Source organism: Triturus cristatus, chromosome 3_2 (assembly GCF_964204655.1).
Source record: "Triturus cristatus chromosome 3_2, aTriCri1.1, whole genome shotgun sequence".
NCBI lineage: Eukaryota > Metazoa > Chordata > Amphibia > Caudata > Salamandridae > Triturus > Triturus cristatus.
In genome coordinates this window covers 284,184,009-284,201,681 of record NC_140584.1, presented here as the reverse complement: position 1 = coordinate 284,201,681, position 17,673 = coordinate 284,184,009, and the positions used below count along the sequence as shown (strand labels likewise).

The 17,673-nt window shown below is 44.7% G+C and overlaps 1 protein-coding gene across 9 annotated transcripts in view; it reads right to left on the bottom strand.

The window, feature by feature from the left end:
- The window catches only part of GMEB1 (glucocorticoid modulatory element binding protein 1), a 254,688-nt gene extending 239,095 nt beyond the window's left edge, over positions 1-15,593 (bottom strand). For 4 of the 9 annotated variants that reach the window (XM_085647638.1, XM_085647642.1, XM_085647645.1 and 1 more), the window contains exons 1-2: positions 15,505-15,584; positions 14,643-14,688 (exon numbers count right to left, since the gene is read on the bottom strand). The gene's annotated coding sequence lies outside the window, so the exon portion shown is untranslated. Of the gene's footprint in view, positions 1-14,642; positions 14,689-15,282; positions 15,303-15,498 lie in introns of those variants that run through there. The other 5 variants (XM_085647639.1, XM_085647643.1, XM_085647641.1 and 2 more) reach the window with 4 other exon arrangements.
- Positions 15,594-17,673: the final 2,080 nt, after the last annotated feature.

Below are 17,673 nucleotides of genomic sequence, written 5' to 3'. Positions count from 1 at the left end.
TTCAATGTTCTCCATTCTCCAGAACCATGTAAAAATCACAAGACCGTCTAACATCGAAAGGACCTTTGAATTTGGTGAGCCCTCTCAACACCTTCCCTGCCTTGACATTTACACAGTCACCAGCCACAATTCTTGTCAACTTCAGTAGTGGCATCATTGTTCACAATACACACCTTCAACCAGCCTGGCACCAAAATATCACCAGGAACCCATCCCCTCATCACTTCAAAAAGAGACTTACCCTCTCTATGCCCTGCAGAACACCCCCACTCCGATTCCCGAGTCCTATTTTTTGCAGATCGACACAATAATTAGAGGTCTGTTGTGGGACGCTGGTCCGCCGCGAATCGCCATACAGAAACTCGCTATGGGCTGGTACGATGGTGGCATAGGCCTGCCGGACATACGCCTTTATTACCAGGCAGCACACCTGATCGCCGTCAACCAATGGGTGTTCGGCGCTCACGATGATCCCAGTTTCCGGACTGACCGCTGGCTATTGGGAAAGGGGGGGTATAATAGAGCATTATACTCAGACCACAAAAAACTAGGCTTGACTGGCCCTACGGCTCGGACGGTAGAGATTTGGCACGGGCTCCAGCGACGTATGGGTTGGTATGGGCGGCTAACTAAGGCCACCCCTCTCTAGGAGCCGGATTGTCTGGGGCGTCTGAGCGACTGCACAGGTTTTGATAAATGGGACCTGATCGGTATATCTAGGGTTGGGGAGGTTTGGATAAAAGGTAAAAAGGTGTCATTTGCGGAGCTCCAGCGTAAATATCAGCTGGCACTGTCAGAGTATTTTCGATATCTTCAGATTAGTCACGCTATCGACAGCGCCCTCCCCGCGGACACCCCCCTTCCAGACTCCTCTCCTTTAGAAGACAGTCTACTGTTAGACCCAATGGACCGCATGGTTATCTCTTTGACGTACAAAAAATTAATTAACAATCGGGCCGACCCAATGCGGAAATTAAGGGCCAGATTGGAGGTGGACTTGGGGGGAAATGGCTGACGAGGACTGGACTGAGGCGCTTGCCTCCCCTCGCGAGGTGGCAATGCCAATGCGACTTCGCCTGGTTCAGCTCAAAATTTTGCATCGGGTGTATTTTGATGCGAAGTTGTTGCATAAACTGGGACGACGTCCTGATGCGCTTTGCGTACGACACGGTCACCAAACAGGGACATTTCTGCACGTCCTATGGACATGCCCCCACATCCAGCAGTACTGGATAGAAGTTACCCGACAGATGGCGAGATCCATAGACAAACCCGTCGCTCCTTCTCCCCAGCTCTGCCTCCTTAATGTGTGGGAAGCGACAGACCTCACTCAGGTGGAGCAGGAGTGGGCGCCCATGGGGTGGGCCATTGCCAAAAGGAACATTGCGCAGAAATGGGGGGTAGACACAATGCCGCTGCTGCGCGCTTGGGCCTCGGATATGGATCTGGCCATGGTGGCTGAGAAAACGGTTTACAAACATCGAGGCTGCCCACGGAAGTGGGATCATAAGTGGGGACGGTGGAACAAATACCGGGGGGACATCTGTATTGCTCCTACAGTTGAACTAAGGAGGGAGAGGCGGGCTTTACTAGAGGAACAGGGCCACGCACATTGATTCGAAGACGGAAGGCCATCAGCTATGCTCTATCCATGGGGGGCTCCTGAATCCCAGGGTGGGGAGGTAACCACTTCTAGACTGCTTCACTAAGGGAAGGGGGTTATTATTGAATGTCATGATTATATTATTGGTTGTCTCCAAAACCTGTATGTATATTCTGCCAGTAGAGGTGTTAACTAAATGTCAAGACTGCTGCACTGCTGTGGAATTGGTTTTCAATAAAAAGTTATATTAAAAAAAAAAAATTTAAAAAAAAAAAAGACTTACCCAACAAGTCTGGTACAGTGGTGCAGTATGCCCACAGCAACTCGTCAAAAGCTTCCTCGACATCCTGATTGGAAACACATGCCATCTGAATGACACCCTTAACCAGTCTGTTTGCCCTTTCCACTATGCCATTGCCTTGGGGATTATACAATGATGTGCGCTGGTGTTTGATACCACTACCAATCAAAAACTCTTCCATGACTTTGGAGGTGAGTTGCGTACCATTGTCGGTCACCAGAACAGAAGGAACACCTTCTGCTCTAAACACTTTCCTCAATGCACGAATTGTGGTACTCGTGGTGATGTCACCCATGAATTTCACACGCAACCACTTGGAATAAGAGTCTACACAAACCCTATCGAACATCAGCCCACTGCGTACTTCGGACATAGGACCAATGAAATCTAAGCAAACAGTGTGCCAAGGCAATCCTGGGTTGTCGACGTGGCCCATGACAACCATGACACCAGCTCAAAGATGTTTCTCACTTTCTTTACACACACACACACTTACCAACCCAATCCACCACCTGAGCATCCATTCCAGGCCACCAAAATTGTGCTTTAAGACGTCTCTGGATCAAACGTTGTCCCAAATGTCCTGAATGAGCCATTGCTACCACTTTTTGTCTCAGACTCACAGAAGGCACAAATCTCTCACCCCTCATTAGAATATGGCTGCCACCTCATCTAACAACTTGAAAAAAGGTCGCACAGAACTGGTTACACAACTTTGCCTCCGTTTGGCAGAAATCACCAAGCGCACGACTTCTTTAAGCGCAAGAGCCATATCCATAGCCTGGCACCAATCCTCCCTTGAGAAAGCCCCTGCATACCCCAAAACTACATCATGCACAGATGCAACTGAAACTTTGTTTTCTCGTTCATCCTGTGCAGGGTCTTGTACCATCTGTCATTTCAGGGAAAGACAATCTGCTTGCACATTTTTCCAGCACTGGATATGCTCAATCACAAAACAATATTCTTGGAGCCTGGCAGCAAATCTTGCTAGCCTCACTGAACCCTTGCCAGCACCACCATGGAGAATTATTTTAATGAGAGGGCTATGGTCAGATCTTAAAGTAAACGGAGTACCCCATAAATATGTACGAAAGTATTCAACACCCCATGCAGCACCCAAAGCTTGCCTTTAAATCACAGAATAGTTCCTTTCAGTTTCCATTAGTGTGCAAGACGCAAAGGCTACTGTTTTCACCATTACTATGTTTTTGTGAAAGTATGGCACCAAACCCTGTAGCACTGGCATCTACAGTCAATATGGATTTGAGTTGAATATCAAAAGGTACCAATATGCCAGCCTCACAAATCTTTTTTTTTAATATTTCCAAAACATTCCTCTTGGACCGATTACCATTAAAAACAATTCCCTTTCTTCAGGAGCACTATCAAAGACACAGTCTGGTCTGAGAAATTATGTACAAATGTTGAATAATATTCAAGTAGGCTCATAAACAACCTAAGCTGATCTTTTTGTCATGCGGAGTGAGAGCCAAGCGTATGGCTTCTAATAAGTCTTTTTTTGGTCTTACTCCATCTGCCGACAAAGTATAACCTAAATATTCAATTTTTTCTTTCAAAAAACTACATTTCTCTTTCTTCAAGGTGAGGCCCACATTGGCAATCCTTTGCAATGCAAGTTTCAGCACAGCATTATGTTCATGAACGGACTTGCCAAAAATAAGTATGTCGTCTTGAAAGTACATGACGTTTTCTAATACTTTAAAGAAGTCAGTGATCATTCTTTGACACACACTTGCAGCCGATGATAGGCCGAAAGGCACTCATAAATTGGTATGTTCCTTCCATAGTGATGAAAGCTGTGAGGGGTTTGGAGTCTCTGGAGTTTGATCTGACGGTATGCGCTTTTGAGATCCAGCTTAGAGAAGAATTTTCGTCCTTTAAGCAACAAAACCATATCATAAATGTTAGGCAAAGGGTAAGTACCTGCCAACACATTCAGATTGAGAGCCCTCAAGTCCACACAAAATCTGAGGCACCCATCAGACTTGCGTGTAATGACTATGGGAGAGACCCAACTTGATGCCTTGGCTGGTTCTATCTATGACTCCTTATTGTAACATTTCTTGGATCAAACCCCTTACCTCCTCACGCACCACCACAGGGACCCTCCTAAGCTTATGCTGTACAGGGACAACATGCTCCTTCAAAATAATCTTAGGAGCATTCCCCTTTATGAACCCTAAGCTTTCCTTGAACACTGCACCGTTTGCACAGAGTATGTCCTTAATAGATTCCTGTTTAACCACCATTACCTGAGAAGGTGCCCTAGGGCTGTCAATTATGTGCACATTATACTGATGGAGCCATCCAAGAATTGGTGACCCACGATCTGCTAAATACACCTTACCCTTGATGAACCTGCCCTCAAATTGGATTTTTGCATCCATGAACCCCATAATGTCAATAGACTCCCCTTGGTAACCCCCTGGAGATAGGTCCTTGGGTTTTAATGAACAGCCTGGCCACCACTGATCATACACAGACTTAGGAATGATGGTTTACATTGATCCTGTGTCGACTAGGAGTTCAACTTCGCAATCATTTATGACAAACATAGTTTGGGGCCTGTCTTTTCTTCGGCCATGTTGCGCTACTTCAACATCGCTCCCCATAAGAATTCGGTCGCTAGCCTCAACAGGACACACCCCACTCTCCGAAACTAATGACACTATTGCGATTACCCATTCTGCACATCTTGGCAAAATGGCCTAAGCCGCCACACTTTCTACATTTCCTCTTAATAGCAAAGCAGAATTTAGAGTCTGATGAATGATTAGTGGTGCCACAAAGGTTGCAAACCTTGCCGCCCTGTCTAACAGTTCCACCATACTAGATGGATTTGCTAGAGAATTTGAGGGTGGTAACAGGCTCTACTGCTTTATTAACCACAGCTACTTCAGAGACACCCCCCTCCTCCTTTTTCCTTTCCAGTTCACGCATGCAAAAAGCAGACTGTTCTAAAACCTTAGGCATCTCAATGGCTTCCCTCAACATACGATTCTTGGCTGCCCATAGACGTTCTTGAATTTTCTTCTCTTTCCACTGAACTATTAATAGACCCCTTATTAACTCGGTCATACCTACAAATGTGCACTTCATGGACAGCTCATGCAACCTTGAAACAAACTCATCTATTGATTAATCTACCCTCTGTGGTGGAGTATAAAATTTGTAGTGTGTCATGACTAAGTTTTCTTCCTTTGCAAATCTAACCTCCAGTCTGCGCTTAGCTTCATCAAAAACATCTAGCAATGGTTGCCCACTTGGCTCTGTAACTTGAGGCGAAAACCGAAAAACTCTTGGTCCTTCACTACCTAGTACACTTAACAACACCAACTCCTTTTTCCTAGATGGAAGAAAATCTTGGCCATCTAAAGCCTCCAAGTAGTTATCAAACATTATGATCCAATCCTCCCATGGAAATTGTGGAGAACCTGGGTGAGGTAAAAAAATAGGGAGGTGGTGCCACAGATACGTGTGCCATGTTAGCTGTTGATGTACTGGCACTGAGCAGTCTTTCAGAAGCTACAACCATGGTTGCACTAACCAAACTAGTTATGGAAGAGAGTTTTTAAAGAGCCAAAAGAAAGCGTGAACAACCCTAAATAAAACACCATAGAGTTCAGAGAGAGCATATACAATTCTATCTGAAACACTAAAAGATGGAATGAGGTATGACGAGGTGAATGTATCAGATAAACTACATAAGATGTAGATAAAAGGATACTCCGCAAACGTTGCACCCGGTTCCCTCCTGGCCAGAAGTCAGTTGGCCAGAATGGAAGCCTGCTTTGAAAAACAGCCGTAACCATGTGACAATCAGATTCCACATGCGGCACTAAAGAAGCATAGGTTAATTACAACACCATGTATGCGGCAAAAGAGGACATTCCAGTTAATTTTACAAGTCTGGAGTTAAATGTCTTGCAAAAGTCAATGAAACTGAGGAGCACTTTCTCCTTCAAATGACATACTGTAAACAGAATTAATAACAACCTAGGGCATCCCTCTGATACTGTATCCGTTAATGGCATTGAAGTGGAGATGATGTGGACTATGGAGCAATGTGGACTATGTGATTAATGAGAAGCTCTTCAAAGGAAGTGTGCATATTACTGAACCAGAAGCCATATGCATATTGTGTGAAACCGACTGAAATGGTGGGTTATTTTGTAGGGCAATTCAGTTTCAGAGAGAATACGGTAAAAGGTAAGGTCGACGTTCCTGTAGTAGGAAATACGGTTTTAAGTTGGCCCCACCAAAAACTCTTGGGTATCAATTTAAATCCCAACACTACCCCACAGCATGGAGTCAACAGTATCATACAAGTTCCGGAAAAGCTCATAACAGATGTTCTTGATGTCTTTTCTTGCAAGGTAGGCTGCCTGAAAAACTACTTCCATGGCATCAGTCCACCAAGCTGGAATGTCAGAATGACACCAAGAACACACACACGCTACATTCCATAAAGAAACATCACACATTATACAAGGATACAACCGTAGACTGCATGAAAAACTACTTCCATGGCATCAAACTTAAGGAAGGGATTGTGCCCTTTTCTTGTCATGCTAGAAACATTCCTTACAGTCCAAGCGATGCTGTTAAGTTGGAGCTTGAAAAACTGTGCACTGAAGGAATTATTGAACAGGTGGAAGCCACTGGTTCCAGGGGTGGTGGGGCACAAGGCAAGTGGAGAAATTAGACTTGTGTGATTGATGATGTTTCTTCTTCCCAATATATCAGAAATAGCAAGTAATGTATCTGGGGCAAAATATTTCATCAGCCCGCCTTTCCTCCTTCATAGACAGATAAAATAAAAAAACGTTGAGAAGCATAACCATCTGCTATTTAGCATTAAATATACATGGTATGTTTTGTTACTGATGATCAACTTCAGCAGCATAGCAACCAACCCTTGTGACCCAAAAAAATACAGCGGTTGTGCATTTGTGATATAACAGCATAGCGGCATGTGAAGTATCATGAGGCTGGGGGACCGCGCACGCTGACGAACACCCCCCCCTCTTCTCCTCCCCCCCCCCCCCTCACGACTAGCCACTCGACGCGCTCCCCGGACGGACGGCTACGCCCTGCTGGACAGCCCCTATCTCCTCACACATTGCTGCACGCGGATCTCCACTTTCCCCCCCCCCCCCCCCCTCACCCTTCTTCTCCTGGCCCCTACCCGAGTTCTCGACCCTGACCTTGATCCCTAAAGTTTACGTTGCACACCCGGGACACAATTCGGCGACTGACTACGCTCCCTAGCAGAGCATGTGTTCCATCATAGCAACGGTCGCCACGCGCACCCTTGCGAACTACGCTGCAACCTCCTTGACGCGCTCCACCCCACGCTACACGCGGGCCACCGGGACTCCGATGCCCACAAATCAGGGCGCTTGACGGACAACCCAGCACCCAGCACACATCCTTCTGTGAGCCCAGGAGCTAGCTGACAATGCTGCGCAGCGGGCGGACACGAAGCGCCCCCCTCACACGCGGACAATGCGCTTTTAGCTGAGAAATAACGCGACACATAACAGAAAAGCACCACCGATTCGCTTACACGCAATGTACACACCTGAATCCTCTATCTAGGTACAACTGAGCTCCGCCGCCGGACCTCCGGGTTGTCGGCTAAACGGCTGTGTTTAAACATTTGACGGTATGTACTCAAACATTGCTGACCTGATGCTATGTCGCAGAATTGTACATTGCCAATTGATGCAACTATGGTTAATAAAAGTTCTCAAAAAAAAAAATCATGAGGCTGGGGGACATGCAATCAAGAATGAAAGATGTGCGGGTTAGGATCTGCGATGCGCGCCAATCATGCCGCTCTTAACAGCAAATGCAGCTGTACGGAATAAAGAAAGCCAAATCGTAGAATGAAGCACTTTTTTATTCAGGAAAACCAACACAGATTCCGCTATGGTCGCGGAGCTCAGAACCGCTCACCAGCTGTAACTGTCAAATTTCTAGAACGGACAGCTGATTAAGAGAGAGACACAGAGACACACACACACACACACACACACACACACACACACACACACACACAGAGAAAGACACAGAGACAGAGACCGAGACAGAGAGCTACGGTGTCCCTGTAAGGACACAGATCATAACACATCTTCCCCCTCGGAGAAGGGAGAAGGAGGGTGGGGAAAAGGGAGGAAGAGGGAGGGGGAAAGCAAGGGGGAGAAGGAAAAGGGGAACAAGGGTACATATTAGAGTTACAGGTAATACATATTATTCATAACATAAACGGAGAATTTCAGAGTATAACAGGAGTTACATATTATTCAAAAACATGCTTCAATGGAGGCAAAAACCTTCTCCCTACTCTGCTTGTATTACTAGGACACAGCGTCTTTGACAAGTGTAGCATTGGAGCCAGAAGGAGACACATGAACCACAACAACATTGGGTTGCACAGGGTCACTGTCAACCTCCTCATCTGATCCACCAACTAGGGCTCTACCCGTGGTGGGGGTATATGAATCATGGGTGCTGTTGCCCTCACGGACAAAGTGTCCAGGTCAGATCTCGCACACTCCACTCTGGGTTGTTTGCACATGGAAAGCCCAGAAAAGCCACACTCTACCATCATTAAGAAGAGCTGAATTGCAAAAGACTTTGCACACGGATAAGAGTTGCGAGAATTTGTTCATTCCTTTACCTGTGTGGCCACTCCTTTTAACCATAACCATGTCTCCAATATTTAACCTTACAGGTCTACTCCCATGTTTCTTGTCGTAATGCTCCTTGCAATTCAATTGTGCCTCCTCCAGCCTACACTTCACCAGGTCAACCGACCAATCAACTCTTAGCAGTCATCAACCATCCCACATTGTCTTTTGACATAGGAGTCCTACCCCTCATGAGTTCAAAAGGGTTATGGCCAGTACTGCTGCAAGGTGTGATGCGATAGGCCCACAGTGTCTTAAGGATTTCTTGTTTCCACACCAGATTGTTATTGCTGGCCAACTGGATGATACCCTTGATGAACCTGTTGAAACGCTGAACAGCACCATTACCAGCAGGATGATAAATGGATGTGGTCTTATGGCTTATCTTGTTTCCGTCAAGATAGGTTTCAAACACCTCAGAGGTAAATTGGGGTCCATTATCGCCAACTATGCACTTGGGTAAGTCTTCTTGGGTGGTAACGAACCTGATCTCTGGCAATTTAGAGAAATAGTCAATAAGTACTATTGTGTACACTTGTTTGCCGTGTTCAAGAATGGGCTCCATGATATTGACTCCAATACTCTCCCATGGAATGGTGGGATATGTGATGGGACGTAGAGGAGGTCTGATTGTGACTTGGGTTTTATCTGAATGGACACACAAAGTACTATCTCTGACTATTCTTTTAACAGCCATGTTGATCCTCAGCCACCAATACCAATTATTCACTCTACTCTTGGTCTTGCCAATGCCCAAATGACCCTCATGACAAACTTCTAAAAAAAAGAATTCCTAAGACTGGAAGGAGGTACAACCCTTCCACCTCTCATCATCAACCCATTTTCTTCTGATAACTCTGTTTGACTTCCCAATAAAGGTGTAGTGCACCCGTTTTTTTTTTTTCTTTTTCAGACCAGCCACTAGAAAGCAAACCCAGCACATCACATACAACTGTACCTTTGGTTTGCCCAAGCTTCCATTCATTCATAGAAATCCTGTGTAACTCTTTGTGTATGTTGGCAATGCATAACTCTTCCACATCCTCATTGTTTAAGGGAGTAGAGGTATGAATTAGCATGCGACTAAAAAAAAAAAAAAAAGAAAATCAGCAACCACATTTTTGACACCCGGAACATACTGGACCACATAATTGAAATCAAATATGCAAACTAATAACCGTGCAAGCCTGGGACAAGCTGTGTATAAACCTTTAGTGGTAAACACTTTTGTAAGTGGTTTTTGGTCGCTACGTAAAGGGACCTTATTTCCCCAAACAAATTGGCAGAAGTGTTCCAGCTCCCAAACGCATGCTAGTGCCTCCCGCCCTATGATGGAGTATTTTTCCTCCTTAGGAGTCAAAGAGCAGGACGCAAAAGCAATAGTACACTCAACCCCTCTGGCAACCTTTTGTGTAAGGACCGCACCAAGTCCTTTACCACTGGCATCAGTTGTGATGACGTTTCCCAACATGGGGTCAAAGCCATCTGCACCCACTATTTTCCCATCGTTATTAGCGGTTTACAGTATATGAAGCAGTGTATGGCAGTGAATGAAACATGAGGAGTTTACAGTAGAAACGCAGTTTGTTTGTCAGTCATACCTTCTTGACAGTTCAACTGTCATTTAAAGGATCCCACGCACACTAACTGACAGCTCTTCTCGCACTGCATTACATGCTCCTGCTCAGCTGAGGCAACTGTTGCCGACTGCCTGTATACGATGCACGCAGGAGCACGCAAACAGACGTCATATTGGATCCTCTTTTTTATACTATGGTCTGCGTTACAGTCTTCAGTGCATACGCGCTACGCAGCTCAACGTGACCCCATCTTTGGACTCCGGGAGACAGATTGCATTGCGTGTTTCGCATAACTTACATGCATTGTCTCTCCTCCTCATTGGATCTACAGGACGATGGAATTTATCGAATATCGTATCATCTTAAGGCGGTATTTTGCATGAGTGCTCTCCTACGTTGATGGGCACAACTGTGCAGATTCTACAGCTTTCAAACTCCTGTCACTTTGAGGTTTGTGTTCTATTTGACTTCCCTACTTCTGTTGCCTCACTCGTGACTCAGTACTGTTCGGCTCATCTCGCTATTGTTCCAACTTTTGTGCTCTCTTGCGCTGATGGGCACAGTGTTGTAATGTAACTTACCTGTGTATTCTGGTTTCTGGAGTTCTCCTACCTGTTCTGGAGCATTCAGTCATGTAGGTTCTTAGAGTGTAAGGCTGACGGCACTCGATAGATGACAGTTGCTGCTGGATCATCGAGGTGGTCGGATGCCAGGTTGCGTTCTTCAATAAATCTTCTACTTCTACATCTGTTCTTGGGATTTATTGCAAGCAAGCATCTCAACAATTTTGGCGACGATATCCTCGTTGTCCTCGACGTTCCTCAACGCGACCTGGTGATCCACTTGGTTGTTTCGCCCTCTGTTGCTTTAGTGCTGCTTGTGGTCTTCGTTTGAAAGAGGGAACCGGAACTTGATATAGCAAGAAGTTTACGCGATTCAAGGTACTGTTTTCCTCTATTTGGGATGTTTTCGCTGTTTCCCGTGTGAGTTGGATTGCGGAGCCCGCTCGAGACTCAGCGCACGCTCAACGGCAAAGTCAGTTCCTACGTCACACTGGGTGAAACGCACAGCGTACGGAGAGCGCGCGTCTGGATGCGTGCGCAACGCTGTGCGCAACGTAGGACGGAAGCTACGTGCCGACATCTAGGCACTTTCAGTTTATTAATTTTATCGCATCACCTCAAGAGGTCACCATAGAGTGCTGCAACTCTTATTTCTCAGCGGTGACCGTTGGTATTGCTTGGTGAGTTCGGAACCTCTACGGACTTTTTATTGCTTGGGCGAAAGTGACTTTGACTTTACTTGACAAGGGGGAGAATACAACGTACTGAGACTATTTTTGGCAACTGTGGAAAATCTCTTTATTTGTGTGTGAATTCATTTTTCTGAATCTTCGTTTTTGGTGCACTATTTATTTACACATGGCTGAATCACACTCAAATGTCATTATGCCTCCTTCCTTTTTACCATCCCCAGGTTCACCCAGTATTATATGGGAAGATTGGGTGGGAATGTTAGAGAATTACATCGTAGCTCTGGATGGTGTTAATTTCTCTCCACAAAGAAGGCTTTACTACTTAGTGCCTTAGGGAGTGAGGGTCAACGGGTCTTCAAATATCTGCCGGTTGCTATGGGCGCTAATGGCCAACCCATGGACGACGAATACAAGGAGGCGATCAAACGGCTTGAGACTAGATTTGCCAAGTCTATTAATCTAGTAATGACGAGGTATAAATTTTATACGCAACCTCAAGTAGAGGGTGAAAGCATAGACGACTTTGTGGCCAGGTTACGTGAGCTTTCAGTAAAATGTCGTTTTGGCACTATGGCAGAAGAAATGATTCGTGACCATCTCATTGTACAGTGTCGTGAGAGGAAAATTCAAGAGAGACTGTGGGCTGCTAAAGATCCATCACTAAACGAAGCAATTGATTTGGCTAAGGTGATTGAAGAGTCACAAAAATGTATAAAAGAGTTAAGCAAGAGAGACAGACCTAACAATGATATTGCTAATGTTGATAATACTAAAGATGTTGAAGTGGATGTTGGGGCGGTCTCGAAAAGTAGTGTGAAAAATATTCATGTCTCCACTCCTACATCTAGAATGAAGATTAGAGAATGCTTAAGGTGCGGTAGTCAGTACCATTTAGCTGACTATAAGAAATGTTATGCACTGGATCAGGTGTGTAAAAAGTGTGGCCGCAAAGGACATTATGCACGCATGTGTAAGTCGTCAGATATGTTAGACAAATCCAAGTATAAGGTGAATGTAGTCCAACCAGGTGCAGGGGTGAAACAATCTATTAATCGTGTATTAGTCTTGGAAGAGGAGACCAACAGTGTGCGTGAGGAATTATGTCAAGACATACGCAGAGTAACTAGACCCACTGAAGTGTTTAATGTATGTGGAGTGAATGTTACTCTTATGGTGGACTCTGGTTCTATGTTCACGATTATTCCTGAATCTCTTTTCCTCACACAGCATAACAGCATTCTTCGGTACATGTCTCCAGGCAGATTCTTCTTATACCACAGTTACATATCTTTCTTTTTAGAGCTTCTGCTGCCAGTATCCAATGTTAATCTTCACTTTCAATGGTGTTAATGCAAATATAGACCTTTCCACAGTATTGTACTTATTTTGGTACTGCATAGCTCCTACATTTGCACTTGGTTACCCCCCCCCCCCTCCTTTCAAACTAAAATGTCGTCTGGGTACTTATGGAACTTATTGCCTCCACAGACATTCCTACCAGTGCTTAAATGGGAAGAGCGGAGAGTACTTCACAAACTATATTTCTAGGTTTGATGATGATTAAGACTTCACTGCGGACAAAAAATTCAAAATACTCTTACATTGTTTGGGGACAGGTGGTATCAAAGTGTACAATAGTAAAATAAGAAGGTTAGAGGAACAGATAATGGTGATGTATACTCCAATGCCATTGATGACCTTAACACTTACTATAAACTCACAGCGTGTGTCGCTGTTGACAGGTACAAGTTTTTCTACAGAAAACAGGGTAAGGAGGAGTCTATTGATGATTATGTCTCCGCCTTGAAAAATCTGGCCATTACTTGTCGTTTTGGAGATTTGCACGACGAGTTCATCAGGGATCTGATTGTTATGCAGGGGTCTAACACTAATATTCAGGAGACTCTTTGGGCCAAGTGTGAATCCCCTTTACAAACCATTATGGATGTAGCCAGGAGGGCAAAGCTTACTGGCAGGTGTGCCAAGGCAGTCCTTTCTGATAACAGAGGGAAAAAAAGGAGGAAGGTACTGTGGCCAAGGTGGTTGAATCTAGATCTGTAGCAAAACAGGGCAAGAAACAGTGATATAAAAGCTGTTACCAGTAGGATGCAGGGCAGCAACAGGAGACGTTGCAACAGATGTGATAGTTTCAACCATTTAGCAAACAACAAGAAATGCCCAGCTAGGAAAGTGAAATGCTCCTTTTGCGGAACGATAGGGCACTTCCAAAAAGTATGTCAGAAAAGGTCTTCAAACTCAGTCAAATTGGTGGAATTGGATGATTTAACCAACAACACATCTGACGAAAATGAAGTGAATAAGTATGGACTTAACATTGAAGGCAATTGTGTTTTGCAAATTAATGATCCTCAGACTACCAAGCCTAAGAAACCAGTGTGTGGAATGTCAATTGGTGGTGTAGACATAAGCATAGTTGCAGATTCTGGGTCTCACTATACTATAGTAAACAGTAAAGTGTGTGTGTGGGGGGGGGGGAGTTTGTGCCACACCTGTGCAAACAGTTGGAAAAAACAGACATTGCCATCAAAACGTTTACAGGGGATCCCATTGAAGTTCGTGGTTTTAGGAAACTCAATTTCTCCTTCAGTGGAAGAGAGTCCTTAGGCAAACTGTATGCATCATTGGTTGGCCCGTCCGTTTTGGGGTGGATGGACCAAGGTAGCCTGGGTAATATACTTGATCGCAGTAGATCTGATCCCGTCCTAGTCATTCAAAATGAGGAGGAATTCAGAAAGGGGTTATTAAGCAAGTTTCCTAAAGTCTTTTCAAGGAAAATTGGTGTGTGGTGTGGTGTGGTTACAAGCACAAAATTCGAGTTAAGTCTAGTGCCATTCCAGTTGTACATTAGGTCTGGAACATACCCTTCGCAGTCAAAGAAGAGGTCAGAGTACCACTGCATAAACTACTTGAAGATGGTATTCGCCAAAATTGTACGGCATAAAGAAAGCCAAATCCTAGAATGAAGAACTTATTTATACAGGAAACCAACACAGATTCCGCTATGGTCGCGGAGCTCAGGAGGTCATGACCGCTCACCTCAGTCACCAGCGGTCACTGTCAACATTCTAGAACGGACAGCTGATGACAGGAGAGAAAGAGAGCTACGGTGTCCCTGTAAGGACACAAATACACAGTACATAGCAGCTATAGTAATAAGACATACCTGTGCATTCGCCAAAGGGTCCCGTTTGTTCCTTCGTGTGTTCTTTCTGTAGAACCCAGGCAAAAGCGACGGATGAGTCAGGCAAACAATCCTTTATGTCAAGCTCCCCACTACATTAACCACCCACGTTAGCCCCAACCTTACATATCATATGACCAGCCCGTCAGCATTTAAAGCTGCTGAATATGAACGAAACCTACATAATTGAACACAATCTTTCATAACCAAGCTTCACATTCGGGAAAGTCATTAAATCGCCAGCGAAATCAAACTCAACATAAAACATCCGTCCCGTCTGCTAATCAGTTTTACTTTCTACACTCTCTAAAATGCTATCGATAAGTTTTCCACTTCCATCATCTCCAAAATCCAACTAGTTATGTATCTCACGAACCATCGCGGACTCAATTAACACATTTTTAAAGCTATATAACCGAGCTCCGCCGTAAATAATCTAGCAAGATCAACTGTACACACAAACATTTATTTCATGTCCGTCCACATGATCAAAATGACTTGCAGTTGTTCGCCTTTCATCCCCAACAGCCTGACAACCTTATATACACGTGAGTACTTTCCTAACAATCACCAACAACTTCCGCTGTATCACAGAGCTAACAAATCTGGAAGCTTCGCCAACCTGCTTAAATGAATACGAATTATATCTAGACGAGGCATGTCAAACCGAGATGATTTTCTTTCTGCACATTTTAGGTTTCAGCACATGTGCAATTTAAGCACAGCCTCCCTCCAGTCCACTCACTTACAATCCTGACACATTTACACACTTTCTGATCATGCAATTTGAAAACTAAACTATTCAAGGGAATTAGGTGGCTACCAAGCAGCCACTTACACACACCATCCGTGGATTAACACTAGTACCGTCCGTTGTTGATCTTTTAACGGATGAAGTTTATCCGTAATTTCAGCACTTCCGGGTCGAGCAACAGCCAATCCCTTGGCAGAACATATTAACAAATTAGTCAGGGACAGAGGCAGTGGTGATTGTGTAAGGTGACCTGGGATTTGAGCAGCGGGGGCACCTCAAACCAATCCTATTGCACAGCACAGAATTCTTAAGTGATCATTGGCTGTGAAGTTTGCACGTGCTCATGCGGTTTATAAACACAGCCGGAGGCTGCGGCTTGCTAGGGTTAGTGGGGGGGAATGATCGGTAAATTAATAGAATCTGGGCATAAGCTTTAATCGTCGATGACAGCCAAATATCCACCCTGTTAGTCGCTTCTAAACTCACCCGTAGCTTTGACTGGAAGATGAAGACAGAATGGACTGTACAGCAATAGCGGCAGCGTGGAAATACGTCGTAAAGCTGACCCCATAGGAGCAGATAGAGTGTTGATCGGTCTAGGTGGTGGGCTTTTGAATGAAGAATGTATGGGTGGATACAATGTCCGGTTATACAGGGCACGCTAGACGGGTGCTGGTGGTTGCTGACCCAGTTTCTGCAACAGGTTGAAGTTCGATGACTAATATATGTAATGTTGCCGGTGGCGGCCAGTAAATTACATTTGGCCGAGTGTTTTGTGGAGAAATCCCTCCCTGGCTTAAGCGCAGGGGGCTTTTTATTTGATAGCTGACTAGCGCAGGGCCATACTAACACCCGCAGGTAATATCCCCGTAGTCACCCGTGGTCACACAGTTAATGGACCTCCCGCCCACAGCCTGTCATTCCTCCCCCACTTGTAATACAAAACTCGCATGCATGGAATGGACATGCATGTAAAATCCAAAACAAAGGGGCATATTTACAAGCCCCTATCGCCACCACAACGTCACTTTTCAGGATGTTGTAGTGACGATAGGGGCTTCGCCTTATTTACATGGCAGCGTTAAGCCATGTGCGCTGCCTTGTAAATATGGCACCCTTTCACGCTACTCTTAGCAACACCTATTGATTTTGATGCTGCCCCCTATTTACAAGGGTGGACACCTTCCTCTATATCAACAATCTTCCCCTCAACCCAGACACCCGCAAGGATCTCTGCATTGGTGCTAGGCTGCTAAATTTAGCACAAGTGCAGGGGGAAACGCAGAGCTGCACCATATTGATGTAAATATGGTGCAGCCCTGTGTTTCAGAAGTGGCGGAGTGCGGTGTTAAGCCAGGAAGGCTAACGCCATACTCCGTCACTTCTTAGTAAATATGCCCCAAGATACGAACAGAAGAGAAGACCAAAACAGTGGAAACAAAAGGCTTTCACATCGTTGTGCAGGTTCGCTAGCGTCATTCCAATACATCGGGCATATTTACAAGAACTTAACGCCGCCGTGGCGTCAAGTTTTTGATGTTACTGCAGCTTTTTTTTTATTGCCTTATTTAAAAGTTGCCGCTAACTGCAGTTAGCTGCACTTTCCCAACGTAAACGGGAATTTTCAAGATTGCCATTTCTGTTTGCGGGACTTAACGAAAATGAGATGCAAGGTAGGCGTTCCTGTGAAAAACCTGCCACAAACCACATTTTGCGATATTTACAATGAAATTCCCGTATGTCGATAACCCCCACAAACTGCAGCTAAGTCCAGTTAGAGGCAATTTTTTAAGAACAAAAAATAGCTGGTCTCAAAATTGGTGCAAACACTTGGGTCCACGTATAATATTTGGGTGCTGAACAGCGATGCAAGGAATATTAATGTGTGGTCCAGACAGACACCACCTTTCCCATCCTCGGGCTCTAACTTAAATCCCATCCTTTCCATTTCACCGGTTCTCTGCTGATGCTGCAGGTGGTCTCTTTTTTTTTTTTTTTTTTTTTATTGAGTTATCTGGTGTCATACAAAAATATATACAAAATACATTACGTTATTCATCCAAAGAAAAAAAAAAAAAAAAAAACTGATTACATCATTCATGATCAGACATTAAACTAAAAGAAAAAGAAAATTAAGAACTAGGATATCTCCAGCTAGCTAGTGGGGCCCAAATGTTTCTCCCCATTTCCCTTACTTTATTGCTCTTTAATTCGTATAAACAGGACTCTATATTATGTACCCCAAGCAACCTTGCCATC